Genomic DNA, 16544 nt, shown 5'->3' on the forward strand with positions numbered 1-16544 from the left:
GACATAAGAGCTAGCAGGCCGGAGATGACTATAATCTGCAAAGATATAGATGAAATCACGACGAAGGAGGAGGTTCGCGAAGCGTTAGAGAAACAGTTCGATCTTGCCGGACTACAAGAGTCAGTGGTGAAAACGCTAAGGAAAGCCTATGGGGGACACAAACCGCCATCATCAGCCTACCAATGGAGAACGCACTCAAACTGTTAGCACCAGGGAGAGTGAGAATAGGCTGGGTTATGTGTCGCCTTAGGGAACAGGTGGCGTTAAAACGGTGCTTTAGATGCCTTGGCTTTGGTCACATTGCGAAGTCATGCACTAACCCAAATGACAGGTCAAAGCAATGCAGGAGATGCGGAGTGGAAGGCCATATCAGCAAGGACCGCGGAGCTGACCCAAATTGTCTACTGTGCAAAGGAAAGGAGGGTGTGGACCATCGGCACATTGCAGGCAGCAGCAGGTGCCCGGAATACAGGAGAGCCCTTAGCACAAATCGCAGATGAGGTTGATACAAATCAACCTCAACCACTGCGAGGCGGCGCAGGATCTACTCGCGCAAACCATCCGCGAGAAAAACATCGATGTGGCCATACTAAGTGAACCATACCGACACCGCGGTGGTAGCGTTTGGGTCAAAGACCAAACGGGCCAAGCAGCGCTGTGGACTTGTGGAGAACAAGCCTTTGAGGAAATAATGGAGCACCCGGAGGAGGGCTTCATCAGAGCGAAGGTGAAGGGCATCCACATCTACAGCTGCTATGCTCCACCCAGCGCTACACTCGTCGAGTATGAGCGGATGATTGCTGCTCTTGTTTTGGATGCAAGAGGACGTTGGCCGATCATAATAGGAGGCGATTTCAATGCGTGGGCTCTGGAATGGGGCAGCCGGATAACTAATGTGAGGGGACGTGTTCTCCTCGAAGCATTCGCGGAGCTGGACGTGGTACTGGCGAATGTTGGGTCTTCGTCCACTTTCCGGGGAAGGGGCCGGGGTCTATAGTGGACCTGACATACGTGAGTGCCACTTTAGCCAGTAGAATCGCTTGGCATGTCAGTGAGGACTATACTCACAGCGACCACCAGGCAATCTGCATAGAGATCAAGGGCGGATCGAGGTCGAAAAAGAGTTTTAGCAAAATGCCGGGTGGTATGCTTGGCTGGACAGTGAAAGCGTTCGAGAGGACACGTTTTCCGCGGTGCTCAAATCCGACATATCACGACAGATCACTCGATGGGTGACGGAAGCATGCGATGCTACTATGCCCAGAAGGCGATTGCTCCCCAGTAGGCAACCCACCTACTGGTGGAACAACGAAATCGCAAGTTTGCGAGCCGCATGTTTTCGGGAAAGGAGGCTTTGCCAGAGGCTCAGGGGAAAACCCGGTGGCGACGGTCGAGAGGAAGCACACAAGCAATTGCGTGGCCGCCTAAAAGAAGCCATTCGGAGGAGCAAAAAGAACTGCTTCAAACAGCTGTGCGACCATGCCGACATAAACCCTTGGGGCGAGGCTTACAGAGTGGTGATGAAAAGGCTGCGGAAATCACCCCAGGTGACCTGTCCGCGCCTCCTGAAACAGATTGTTACCACTCTGTTCCCTCACCACGAAAATAGGGGAAGGCAAATTTTTGTCCAGCCAAATGTCGGCATAATACCGCCTGTAACTGTGGAGGAGCTGCGGGAAATATGTGGTAGGTTCGGTGACAACAAGGCCCCAGGTTTAGATGGCATCCCCAACCGAGCTTTGAAACTGGCAGTGAAGACTAGGCCCGACCTTTTCGTCAACACCTTCGAGGCGTGCCTAAAAGAAGGAGTATTCCCTGCCCAGTGGAAAAAGCAAAAGTTGGTGTTGCTTCCGAAGCCTGGCAAGCAACCTGGAAACCCAGCATCGTATCGTCCTATCTGCCTGTTGGATACAATGGGGAAGATGATGGAGAGAGTCATCTACAACAGACTCCTGCCCATCGTCGAAGCCAGCAATGGTTTGTCGGAACGCCAGTTTGGTTTCCGACGCGCCCACTCTACGGTGGACGCAATTGGCATGGTGGTAAACCTGGCAAAAGGTGCACTGATTTCTGGCGGCTGCTGTGCCGTGGTGGCGTTGGATGTCAAAAACGCATTCAACTCCGCCAACTGGAATAGAATTAAAGGGGCGTTGGCTGACATAGGTGTCCCCGGATACTTAGCGAATTTGGTGGAAAACTACCTCTCAGAGAGGACTCTCTGGTACGGGACAGATGAGGGCCCCAAAGAGTACATTGTCGCAGCCGGGTACCACAGGGATCGGTACTTGGTCCCCTATTGTGGAATATCATGTATAATGGGGTGCTTGCTCTTCCCGTCCCAGAGGGGACTACGATTGTCGGCTTTGCTGATGACCTAGCTGTGGTTGTTGCAGCAAAACACCCAGAAGATGTCGAGGTTTACGCAACGGAAACAGTGAGAGCGGTAAAGTCCGGGCTAGAAAAGGCCGGGCTGACCTTGGCGGACGCGAAAACGGAAGCGGTCTTAATAACGAAACGCAGGAAAAATAACACTGTAAAAGTGGAGGTCGGTGGACATACGGTCGTATCAAAGCCGGCTATCAAATACCTGGGGGTAATAAGTGGCACCAAATTGAGTTTTAGGGAGCACCTAGAGTATGCATGCCAAAAGGCAGCCAGTGCCATCACGGCACTTGCAAAAATGTTGCCAAATATTGGTGGGCCGAAACATTGCCGGAGGTTGGTGCTAGCCGGAGTGGTGCACTCCATCCTGCTCTACTCGTCGCCTGTGTGGGCAGAGGCGCTGGCAAGCTCTCAGAGACGGAAGCAGGTGAACTCGGTTTACCGGCGGATGGCTTTGAGGGTTTGCAGTGCTTTTAGAACCACATCAGATGAGGCAGTATTGGTGGTGGCAGGCATGATCCCGGTTGACATTCTGGCCAAAGAAATGAGTGTCCTGTACCATGCAAGACATATGGAGGGGCATGCACAGCGTAGAAATGCGGCAAGGTCAGAGTCGCTTGATCTCTGGCAACGCAGATGGGACGGGTCTGCGAAAGGTCGGTGGACGCACAGGCTCATTCCCAACATTAGGGTGTGGCTTGAGCGAAAACATGGGGATACCAACTACCACATTACCCAGTTCCTCACAGGACACGGTGGTTGCTACAGGCAGTATCTGCACCGCTTTGGGTTGGATGATTTTCCAAACTGTCCCAGATGCGATGGCATACCGGAGGATCCAGAGCATGTAATGTTTCACTGCCCACGATTTGCGATGGAAAGAAGGAGCTTAAACCAGGTGCTGGGCAGGAGCGTGACCCCGGAGAGCTTGGTTATTGAGATGCGGGAGTCCGAGGAGAAGTGGCTTGCGGTTGGCTCCGCAATCATCGAAATGCAGGAGGAGTTGCTGAAGGAACAAAGAAGGAGGAAAGCTGCAAATAGGAGAAGGATGAGTGCCTAAGAGCAAACCTACCCCGCGAAGTAATACCTCAATGGTGGTCCCGCGGGGCTGGGGCTGGGGCTGGAGAGACCGGGGGTGGTTTTTAGTGGGTGTGAATCCCACATGCGCCCGCTGTTGTTCCGCCGTTTGGGCGGCGGAGCTGCGGCGGACGTGTCTTTCTAAGATTTTCCACCGTCGAAGTCGAAAAGATCCATAAGAAGGTTACTCTTAAAGATGTCAGCCGGAAAAATGAACGAGAGAGAAACACGAATGTTAACAGGAGTTTTTTTTTCTTTTTTTTTTGGGGTAGGGTAGGTGAATGCATTTTCGCACACAGTGTTGGACTCCCGCTTCGGAACGTCGTCGGACTACCAACTAAACACCTCCCCATCGTCAGAGAGCTAGCCTGGAACCGTTTGTCACATTACTTCGGGCCAGCCCCCGAACTCTCCCGCCTTGCGGAGCCTTCAAATCAGGGAATTCCTTTCACCAACGGGAGGGGAGAGGAGGAAGGGAACTGCCAGTTCAAGGAGCCCTCTGCCATAAGGCTCCTCCACCGGTCGAGTTCTATCTTCTTAGCAACGAGAAGGGCCCGAACGTAATAGGCAACACGGTTCCACCTGTCAGCAGTCCTCAGCATCTCTTCCACAACGTTGTCTGGAGAGAGATCCCCCGTGTTTAAATAGAGCTGCTGACGAACCCCATCCCACCTTCCACAAGAAAAAAAAGTGTGGTGGGCGTCGTCCACAACTCCATTGCAAAACACACAATCCGGAGAGCGCGCCTTTCCAATCTTGTGCAGGTAAGACTGAAAACTTCCATGCCCACTTAAAAATTGGGTAAGAAAATAGTCAGTCTCACCATGCTTCCGACTCAGCCACGCACCTAAGTTGCTGATGAGCCGCGCAGTCCATCTGCCTCTAGTTTCATTTTGCCACGAGAGTTGCCACTCGTCTAGAGTGCGTTGCCGTTCTTCGCGAGCAACCACCTCCCTTGGCTCATCTCCCTTGCGCTTGTATATGGCCTGACGCTCCCTAGCAAGAAGGGCAATGGGGATAACTCCCGCGACCACCGTCACGGCCGGTTCAGAGACTGTGCGGTACACAGACGCCACCCGTAAAGCTCCCCGTCTCTGTACTTGCGCGAGGCGTTTACGATATACCTCCTTGTTAAGAGCGCCAGCCCATACCTCTGCGCCATAGAGCAGGGCAGACTGCGTTGAGCTCATCAGAAGACGTCGCCTACTAGACGTAGGACCCCCAATGTTTGCCATTAGCCTACTTAAGGCCGAAACTCCAGCCGCAGCCTTGTTCGCTGCTGCTTGGATTTGCTCAGAAAAGCTCATCTTTGAGTCAAGAGTCAACCCGAGGTACTTTACCGCTGATTTTGACTCGATTATCGACTCGCTGAACGATATGGGACGCAGGGTCGGAATTCTCTTTTTTGTCAGGATGACTACTTCGGTTTTTTCCAGTGCAAGGTTGAAACCATGAGTAGTCTGCTTTGCGCCTGTTCGACAGTGCGTCCAGCAACAAGCACTGCGACATCATCTGCGTAGCCGACCAGGCGCGACTCTTCTGGCATGTCGAGTTTAAGCAGACTGTCATAGGTAGCGTTCCAGACGATGGATCCCTGTGCTACCCCCGACGTGACCTTCATCCACCTTTGACCCTCTAGTGTTTCATAGAGCAGGGAGCGGTTCCTCAGATAGTTCCTCAAAATCCGTAAGAGATAGTTCGGCACGTTGAAGGTATTGTCTAGTGTGCCTAGAATGTCTTTCCATCTTACGGAATTGAAGGCGTTTCTGACGTCAAGCGTTACGAGGAGCACCACCCGTCGAGTTCGGCGGCTATGTGCCTCTGCTCGTCGAACGGCGTCCACGACCTGCATGACAGCATCAATTGTCGATCTCCCTGCTCTAAAACCAAACTGCCGGGGAGATAAATCTCCGGCAACGCGTATCGCTTCAGCGAGTCTACTTCTGATGAGCTTTTCGAGCACTTTCCCAGCAGTATCATGTTAAGAGGAGTGGAGTTATACCATATGTGAGTCCGGGGGGAAGATTAAAAGTCGAAGGAGGTGGTTTTAGTGGGTAAGATTTCAACATAACCGACTGCCAGGAGCCAGTGATAACTTTTGAAGCTTTACCTTCCATCGGCAAAAGAGAAAGACAGATGGACAGACAGACAGCCATTGAACCGATTTGAATATGATTTTTGTTTCACACAAAACCTTAAAAAGGACCCTCAATACTACCCCAATCCAACATAGTTCCAGAGTAGCAAATTCGTACAAACACAACAAAAAATTCCCGAATTTGTTTGGAACGATGCCCGCACTTTATGACTCGTTTTTTATTCAGTCTATGAAAAATTTGCTGGAAGGACGAGTACATCCCTGACCTGCCAGAAGTCGCAGTTGAAACGAGCATTATTCATTTCAGACCACGGAGTAGTCATACGAAAGTTTGCCAAACAAACAGATATCACTGAATTTTATGTCAGGAACGATATTCCACCGAGACGAGTGTTCCTTGCAGCATAGACGTGGGGCTCTTCCAAAAATCAAGGCCCGACCATAATTCATAGTTCCAGAAACTCGATGACATGATATCTACTTGATGACAAGCACTTTGAGCTGTACACAGAATGCATCCTTCCACTTGCCTCCAAAGATGAAAATGTTCTTGCGAATTTTCTGGATCCGTTGTTTGATTTTAACAGGATTAGAATTCTTCGGGATTTGTTCATGAATATGAGTTATACGAATATAATTGCGAGCCTGGAACCTGAGTCCTTTGCACCGGGAGAAGAAACATGGTTCGCGATTTGAATTCCCTTCTCGGGATTCAGGCAGCTCAGCCGTGAAACTTTATAACTCGTCGAAACTCTTTGCCTCCCATTTAACAAGTCTTCGCTCGCTTAATTCCCCAAATAAAAACTTGTGATCCCTGAACAGCAGCTCGCCGAGCAAAAACAACCTGAGAAGCGGAGTGGTCCCATTCACACCAGCTTCATGCCAAAGAAACACCAAAAGCTGTGAAGTCTATTATGTTTTTTCCTTTGCAGCACAACATCAACATCCCCCAAAAGGGACGATAGCATTGTTAGGACTTTACACACAAAAGTTAATTAAAATTCCTCTTACTCGCAAAATTATACCTCTTTACAGTCTTTACTTTCACACAAGGTGATTAATTGCAGTAATTAAATGAAATGCCACTATCGGCTGCCTACACACACAAAAACCTCCCTCTAGCGCGTCCTCGTCCCCTTCCCGGGGTGCCGGGGTCCCAGGGTGCGAGGGTTATTCAAAATTCCTTTTTGGATTGCTCAGTAACAGACTGGCGGAACTGCCGGGTTTTTACGTATGAGTGCGGAGTACATGCTCGTGTTTAGGAAAGCTAACAAAATAATTCATTTTCTAACATAACAAACCTGCGCCTCATTTACCGTTATCTTCTTTGGAATGCCATAGGAGGGCGGCGAGTGTCTAATAAGCGAGGGATTCACCCCCGGCCCGATGGCCTCGAGGGCCTTCGTCAAGTGGAGGCTGTGCGTATATTACGCACAAATGTACGGAGTGGCGGTGCCAAGGAGTGGTGGCGACGACGTCGGCAACATGTCGGGTTTTCCCAGCGAAAATGTTAAATGTGCCGTAGTCCTTGTTTTCCCGGAATTTGAAGAAAATTGCTGAAAGCTGCGATTAACATGACTTTGATGGATTTCGCCTGAAAAAGAGGAAATTTGATATGCGAGATGAACACAGTATTTTATCTCCGCTATTCATTTTTCCTGGGGAGCACACTTCCTGCAGTTTTGTTACTTTGACTAATTATTACAGCCACGATGTCTTCCTTCCATGAGATTTGCGAATATTTGGAGAGGATTGAATAGGATTGTTTCATGCTGAGCTGAATCCTTGGCTGCAATATGTTCCATGCTATTAACATAGTATGCTGGTCCCAAGCCCAGGTAAAGGAGGAGGGTTTGAGGCAACGTACTCTGTACTATCCTCAGTAAAACAAAAATAAAATGCTGAGATCAGGGAAAGAGATAAATAGAGTATAGTTGAAGTTATTCTACTATGCTAAATCCTACCTGATCTCTCTTGGTGCCAGGCCCCGCGACAGGTCGACCAAGAAAATGCATACAATGTCGTTACAAACATGATGATCAGATTGAGTCACAAGCCTCGGAGAAATGCTAGGGCGTCCACCTCGGTCGACGCGGCAGGACGGGCCCCGGTCCTGTCGAGAAATGGGCAAGGGTTCTTGACGCATGGACGGCGTCAGGACGTAAGCAAGTTAGTCCGTACACAACGAACAAAACAAATACGTCTCTGCACGCTAAATGTTGGTACCCTAACTGGAAAGACCGAGGAACTCGCAAGAACCCTTCGGAAAAGGTGCATTGACATCTGCGCTCTGCAAGAAACCCGATGGTCTGGTTCCAAAAGCTGCGACATTGAACGCGAGCGCGGTAAAAATGGCTACAAACTTCTCTATTTTGGTAACCCACACACTCAATATGGTGTTGGCATTGCCATCTCAGAGGGTTTCCGTGATGCCATTAAGGAAGTCGAACGATTTGATGATCGGCTGATGAAGCTCACCATTATATCAGCTGATCGCACTATTCACTTCTTCACCGCGTATGCACCACAGACAGGTCGACCTGATGCCGAGAAAGATGCTTTCTGGCAACTTCTCGATGAAAAGACTTGTCACGTGCCTGCTGACGATTACATAATCATTGCCGGCGATCTTAATGGTCATGTGGGTGAAAAGGCAGACGGTAACAGGTGCCATGGGGGAAAGGGGTTCGGAGCGCGCAATGAAGGTGGCGAGCGTATAATCGATTTTGCGGACACCCATGACCTTGTACTTATGAATACATGGTTCATCAAACGATTGTCTCATCTTCCCACATTTTATAGTGTGAACAGTAAAATGCAAATCGACTATATTCTCATAAGACGCCAAGATTTTACCACCGCCACTGATTGCAAAGTCGTTCCCTATGAGACCATCGCACCTCAACATCGGCCGTTGATTGCTGTCCTGCGAATTAAGCCACCGATAAAACAGCGTGAGGAACGCACTGGCCCGCCACGCATTAAATGGTGGCAATTTGGTGAGAAGAAAGAAGAAACGGTCTCACTCATACGATTGCCAACCATTACGAATGTGGAAGAATCATGGAACCAAATGAAAGACACGATCCACAAAGCGGCCTCTGCAACCATCGGGGTCACCAAACCGGGTAAGCGGTACATAAACCGAGATACTTGGCTTTGGAATGATGATGTTGAAATGAAGGTCCGTGAAAAGAAACGTCTCTACCACAAATTTCTCGACGATAAAACGCCTGCTAATTGGCAAATTTATAAGAATGCCAACCGGGAAGCAAAGAAAGCGGTCGCTGTCACCCGAGCGAACCATTTCAAAAATCTTTACGATAAACTGGACACTCGGGATGGCGAGAGAGATCTGTATCGACTTGCTAAAAGCCGTGATGAACGCACACAGGATATCGAACACTTCTGTTGTGTTAATGACAAGAACGGTACTTTGCTTACCAACCGTCGAGCCGCAACGGATAGATGGCGAGAATACTTCCAGCAGATTTCAACTGAAGAATTTGCTCATCCTCCACTTCCACAATCATTGCCGACATTTGGACCAGTTCCACCAGTTAGCGCAACTGAAGTCGAGTAGGCAATAAAACAAATGAAATCGGGGAAAGTAACAGGAACTGATGACATCGCATCTGAGCTCTGGAAAGCGAAGAGCTGGGACCCAACACTGTGGCTCACTGAATTCTTTAACCGGGTTATTCAGGAAGGAAGAACACCATCTGACTGGCAAGAAAGTACCACTGTTCCAATATGGAAAAAGAAAGGTAGCCCAGCACAATGTTCAAATTACCGTCCGATCCGGTTACTTTCCCATACCATGAAGATTTTTGAACGCATTCTTGACAACCGTATTCGCGAAATCGTTGAAATAACCGTGAATCAAGCCGGATTTGTCAAGAACTGCGGAACTACTGACGCAATACACGCTGCGCGGTTACTCACGGAGAAACACCGTGAAAAGCATCGCCCTCTTTACATTGCCTTTCTGGATCTAGAGAAAGCGTTTGACCGTGTACCACACGAACTAATCTGGTATGCTTTACGACAACACTTCGTGCCAGAAGAACTCGTGCGCTGGGTTCAATTGCTCTACCACGATCCGAAAAGTAAAGTTCGAAGTATGGCGGATGTATCAAAACCGCTTCGTGTCTCTGTTGGAGTTCATCAAGTAAGTACCCTCTCACCACTCCTCTTTGTCCTTGTTATGGACACCGTCACACGGGATATCCAACGTCCAGCGCCCTACACACTGCTTTATGCAGATGATGTTTTCCTAGCATCTGATAGCAAAAATGATCTCGAGCAACTTGTTCAAAAATGGAATGATCGCCTCATGCAACACGGTCTCAGATTGAATTTAAACAAAACTGAATTTTTGACGACCGATCCCCATGAAACAGGCACAATCACTGTCAGCGGCAGTGATCTGCCCAGAACTGAGCGATTTAAATACCTCGGGTCAACGCTATAAGCCAATGGAGAGCTGCGTTATGAAATTGCTTCACGCATTAACGCAACCTGGATGAAGTGGCGTTCCACAACTGGTGTCCTTTGTGATCGACGTATCAACGAACGTCTCAAATCTAAAATTTACCGCAATGTCGTCCGTCCTGTCGCTCTCTATGTTTCTGAGTGTTGGCCGACCATAAAAGACAATGAACGGCGTCTTGCCGTAATGGAGACGAAGATGCTACGTTGGATTAGTGGCGTGACACGTTTAGATCACATCCGAAATGAGGATATCCGCGATCGTTATGGGGTTGCACCGATCGTGGAAAAGTTGCGAGAGAGGCGTCTTTGATGGTATGGTCACGGAATTCGTGCAAACGAGAATTCACTTGCCAAGATTGGTCTGAACATCGAAGTCGATGGTAAACGACCGAAAGGCAGACCTAAGCAACGGTGGCTTGATACGCTGGATGGGGATTTGATAGCCTCGAGATTGCACCCAGATCAGGCATTCGATAGAGCCAAATGGCGAAGCCGATCACGACGAGCCAACCCCGCTTGTGACCGGGACAAAGGCTGAAGAAAAAGAAGAAAATGTTCCGTGTATTCTGCTTCCGCATTACAGGAGGGGCACGTATCGTCTTGCACAATTCCTATTCTGAACCTATGTCCAGCTAGTGAATCTAAACATAGAGTCCAAGCAGCCTCTGAATTCCTGAACGATTTTCGAGGTGGTCAAAGGACTACTCAACACTCTCAGCCTCAGCCTGGCCATCGCTACAGATTGCAATGCGCTCGGCAATAACCCAGTTTGCCGTCCTCAGCATCGCATATACTTCAGCTTGAAAAACTGTAATGACATAATGGGATTTGTCATCATCAGAAGACCCTCCTGAGTAACCGGAGACGACCAAGAGAGAAAAGCTATCCCAAAACCTAAAAAAATAGCTAAATTGATCGTGAAGGTCCGCCCGCAAATACTAAAGCTTCATCGAAGTGCTTACACACCTCTGTGCTTGCCAGACTCGGGGTTCACAACTTCTACGGACGATGTTCTGGAGTATATAAGGAGCAAAGTTGGTTTACTCTCTCCTCTGTCCTGCATTAAACTCACAAAAGACGACAACACCGACCGGGTCATTGCATCTTTCAAGGTTACTTATCCACACGAAGTTGATGTCCTTGGCAACCCTTCTTTCTGGCCTGAAGGTGTATTCATAAAGCCGTATAAGCGCCCCAATTCGCGGATAAATTTCAGGGCAACTCGCCTACCTCGCCGAGCTATATAACTGGATCCATGTTCACTGTCCGTCTGTTTTATCAGAACGTCAGGGGTTTAAGAACCAAGCTGGGGGCCTTCAATTTATCCGCGCTGGCTTAGCAACACCATGCCATCTGTATCTTCGAAACCTGGCTAGACTATGCCATATTATACTCCGAGCTCCCCGAAGGGTACTCCACTTTCCGCTGTGACAGGGACCGGGATGCTTCTCGTAAGTCCACTTTCCACTTTCCCGGTGGAGCCCTAATTGATATAAAAGAATCACTCCCCGCTGAACTCGTCTTCTCCTCCTCTGGCTTTCCTTTTGATTGTGTTGCTCTTCGTGTCTCCCCGCCCAACTTCCTCCCGTTCATTGTTTCTTGTGTTTATGTACCCTGTGCTAGCCCTTCTCACCTGTATGAAGAATTGTTTGACAGTTTGTCTGATCTCCTTACCGTCAGATTCCCTTCCCTCCCTTTCTTCCTTTGTGGAGATTTCAACCTCCCCATGCTCAACTGGCCTAATCATCCTAGTCTTCCAATTCCTTCCAACAACCTCTCCCATTCTTTCCTCCCACTTTCTTCCTTTATGTATACTTGCTCTGCCCTGAATTTCAACACCACCAAAAACTCCTTGGGCCGCACTCTCGATCTCTTCCTTTCCAACCTCCCCGAGCGCTACCTCTCTTTATTTCCTGGCACATCCCCGTATGTGAAAACCGACGCTCACCATCCCGCGGTTGAATTTGAAGCGGAGCTCAATCGTTCAAAACCCAAAACCAAGCGTAAACCCACTAAGTTCAACTTCCGCAAAGCCAATTTTGACGGTCTGAACTCAGCTTTAGCGTCTTTCAACTGGGTACATATATTAAGTAATTCATCGTGTGATCAAGCTCTTAACACCTTCTATAATATCCTCTCTGATCTCCTCTCCTGTTATGTCCCTTCTTCCCCTCCCTGCCTACGTTCGTACCCAACTTGATTCACAACGGAACTTCATATTAACATTCACTTGAAACATACACTGCGGAAGAAGTTTCGGGCTTCTAAAAATGACGCCGACCTTGCTCACTTTAAGGCTATACGATCTACTGTGAAGTCAATGGTCAGAAAAACGCGTAAAAGGTACCTACTAAGCGTCGAAGCCGCCCTTGCCCGCGGTAACTTAAAACCCTTTTGGTCTCACGCTCGCAACTCTCCTAATCAAACTCAATCTGTCCCTTCTTCTATCAGCTTCGCTGACTCCACTGCCAACGCCCCACAACAATCCTGCGACCTTCTCTGCACCTACTTCTCTTCAGTGTTTTCTCCCTCAAGCCCTTCACCCTCTACACCTTTCATAACCAAAGGCTCCTCTGAATCACTAGCCATTCCTCTCCTTACGCCTTCCTTGGTTGAGTTCCTCATTGGCAACCTTGACCCCAATGTCGGACCTGGCCCCGATGGGCTTCCTAACCTCTTCCTTCTTAACTGTAGAAAACACATTTCCCTCCTCCTGTGTATAATCTACAACAAAAGTCTAGACGAATGCTACTTTCCCCGTCTCTGGAAAGAGGCCCTTATCATTTATATCCTCAAGAGCGGAGATCCTTCCCTTGCTGTGAACTACCGCCCCATTTCCCTTCTCTCCTCTTGCTCCAAAATCCTAGAAAGATACGTCAACGACTGGTTGACCGCGCACTTCGGTCACCTCATTGTCAAAGAGCAGCATGGTTTCGTGAAACATAGATCAACGGCTTCAAATCTTCTGGTCTTTACCACCTTTGTTGCTAAACGCTTGAATTCACGACAGGAGGTACATGCTGTTTATACTGATTTCTCCAAAGCCTTTGACACCGTTGACCATGACATTCTCCTCTCTAAACTTTCTTCGCTAGACTTCCCTCCCTCAGTTATCTCCTGGCTTTCCTCCTATCTCTCATACCGTTCCTGCAAAGTTTCTTTTCATGGTCACTCATCTGGTTCCTTCTCTCCTTCCTCTGGTGTTCCCCAAGGCTCTATACTTGGCCCCCTACTCTTCCTGTTTTTTATCAATGACCTCGCCTCCATCCTCACCTGTCCGTATTTGCTTTACGCAGACGACCTTAAATTGTTTGCCTCTGTTTCGTCTCCATTGGCCTGTGCTCTCTTACAATTCAACCTTGATAATTTAGCCCGTTGGTGTTCGGTCAACAAGCTAATACTGAATGTCAACAAATGCCACTGGATGCGCTATTCCCTTAAACCCTCCCCATCATCATTTTCCTATTCTCTCAGTGGTCAACCCCTTTCACTACTGACCTCCTTCAAAGACCTGGGTGTAATATTCGACTATAAATTTCGTTTCAATTCCGACTTGGTTGACATCATCAATAGAGCTTCCAAAATGTCTGGTTTTATCCTACGTTCCTCGTCCGACTTTACCTCAATCCAGCCCTCCTTAACACTCTTCAATTCCCTTGTCAAAAACATCCTTGAATATTGCTGTGTAGTCTGGTCCCCCTACCGCATCCGTGACGGCCACGCTCTTGAAGCTGTACAACGGAAATTCACCAGGTCCCTCTTTTATAAAAAGAACCTTCCACGGGTTGATTATCCGTCACGACTCCGCACCCTCAATCTCCCCTCCCTACAGCAACGCCGTATCTTCCTTGATATGTGTACTCTTTTCAAACTCTGCAACTCTGCTCCGCCAACTCGGATATTACTTTCCGTATCGCCTCGTCTCATAACACACGTAATGCGGACATTTTTGATGTGCCCTTCGCCGAGCTCGAGATTTACTTTCAGTCTCCGATCCTGAGGTTTTGCCGGTCCTACAATGCCCTACAGCTTGGTTCCTTTGACTCTATGTCCCTCTCTAGCTTTAAGCGCAAAATATGCCATTTACTTGCTCCTCCCTCTCAGGAAAATATGTAATAAGAAATTTGCTTTCTGTGTATTGTCCTCATTAAATAAATAAGTAAATAAATAAATACTCAACGCTCTCAGTGCAGCCTGGCCATCGCTACAGACATAATGGGATTTGTGATCATCAGAAGACCATCCTGAGTGACCGGAGACGACCAAGAGAGAAAAGCTATCCCAAAACCTAAAAAAATGGCTAAATTGATCGTGAAGTGCAAGTGTGAGTCGTGGCGGCCATGACATCGAAACAGAATTTTTGACAGCGGAAATTGTTTTTAGGTGTCAGAACAAGCAATAGGAAAGAAGGACTCCTCTCAACTAACTGTTAATTTTAAAATATATTGATTTTGATTTAAATTTAGGCGCAGGACCATTTTCCTTCTCCTCCGTTCTTCTAGCTTGCACTGTCTTTCTCTTGGGTTGTTTGCTTCCGCTAAACGATGTCCTCCGAAATAGAGTCAAATCCATCGGTAATTACAGTGGCCATATGAATGCCGCCGTTTTGGCGCAGAAGCCCGGCAGCATGGTTGTTCCATCTCGAGACCCAATTCGCTGTGGCCAACTTCAGAGCAGATGGCGTTCGATTCAATTACGCGCTGGTCAGGCTGGACGAGGAGGCAGTTGAGCTTGTCTCCGACATCCTCGAGGAGCTGGCATCCCCGAGGTGCCCGAGTAAGTAGTAGCTGGCATAATTCCTATGTTCTAGATAATAGCCTCCAGAAAGGCTCTCGGTGAAGAGCGAACTGCTAGTGACCGATACACGGGGGAACACACTGGGAGTCCCTGGAGCCATTGACAACACCTTGTGGACGTCGATAGGGAGATGTGAGCCTAGCTCTGCCAAGTTGATAGTTGTGGCGTGTATCAGGAGTCAGTTCTTTCGGGACCCTGGTCGGGTAGTGTGCATTGAACAGGTATTAGTAATCCCCGTTGCCCCGAGCGAGCGCTGATACGTCCGTGAGTTCCGAAATCAGTTAATCCTAGGTCAGGGCTCAGGGAATTGGGGTAAGGGCTTTGATCGCGGGGATATACCCGTTCTTGACAATCGGCCCGCACACAATGTGCTGGTAAAAAACTTAAATGGCGAACACGAACAAAACGAATGAGGAAATAATAGGAATGGAGAGTGAGCTGGCTGCATTTATACGTAGCACGAAAATGCGTCTTTCCCTCCAACGCCTAATCTGGCGAAAGCTGATGAGAAAAGGCTTATTAAGAAATGCATGGCTGTTATGAAGTGCATGCGATCTGCGACGTTCCTCCAAAAAAAACAGATGGAGCTGGAGGAGCTCCTGGACAGAATCTCATATTAAAGGCGGACATGGAGAGCAAGAGAAAATCTGCGGGAGGCACGAACAACCGCACCTCCCGATGAGTCCACTGTGAACGCCAAACAGATCACAGACAGGAGAAAGGAGGAAGGAGCATCTAAAGGAGATTTCACTCAATTATTCTCTAGGATTCAAAAGAAGAAGACGAAGAGCGACAGTAAAAATCCGTTACAAAATTAAACTCGAAGATAGCGAAGCAGAAGCCCCTTCTATTCGTAAAACGAAGGATGGTGGAATCCTAGTCGCACTGGGCCCGAAGGCAACAAAGTTACGTTCTGTGAAGCAGTCAAGGGGCTTCTGAGAGAGAAAGCCCTTCCATCTGGGTGCGGGACGGCACCTTCCTTAGGGTTCTTGCATAAGGCCGACGGAACGGTTTTGTGTGGATTTGGTGTTTAGGGATAACGTTTTTCAGTGTCTATCTTACACCGAATGACGCGTTGACGGACTTTCGATGCAAGCTTAATGCTTTAAAGGACGCTACCTTGGGCACGAATGGGCAGATCTTAGGCGGGGGTGAATTCATTGCCGGGGCACTTGAATGGGGCATGCCTCACTCAGACTCCAGAGGGAAACGAATCCTGGAAATGGTGATGGAGTACAAATCCGGCACTCCGCAGCGCACAAAACAGGAGCAAAGCTCGTTGCTGACAGGTTTTGGTCGACGAGATGAATGGGGAATCGATTACAAACTAGTAACCCTGTTCATTAAAGGCCGAGCAGATTGACGGCATTCTATGGGATGATAACGTCGGAACGAAGAGCGCCCAGGACTGTCCACTTTTCTCTATAAAAGAAGTAGAACAGGCAGTCCTCTCTATGAAAGACAAGAAGGCGCCAGGACCCGATGGTATTCCAGCAAAGGTTAAAAACCGGTATTCCAACATCGGACATACCTACTGCTCGGCGCATTCAACGCTTAACAGAAATGTACGAACGTAGAGGCTCGATCCCACGAACGTGGAGACGCACCCTTTTCCATTCTTCCCTTCTCTTTGGATGGTGGCGAGGCTTGCGCTGATCAACAAAGGGAAGTGCGGCCCTGAGTTGCCGTCTTCATA

Source organism: Hermetia illucens, chromosome 4, assembly GCF_905115235.1.
Source record: "Hermetia illucens chromosome 4, iHerIll2.2.curated.20191125, whole genome shotgun sequence".
NCBI classification, from domain to species: Eukaryota; Metazoa; Arthropoda; class Insecta; order Diptera; family Stratiomyidae; genus Hermetia; species Hermetia illucens.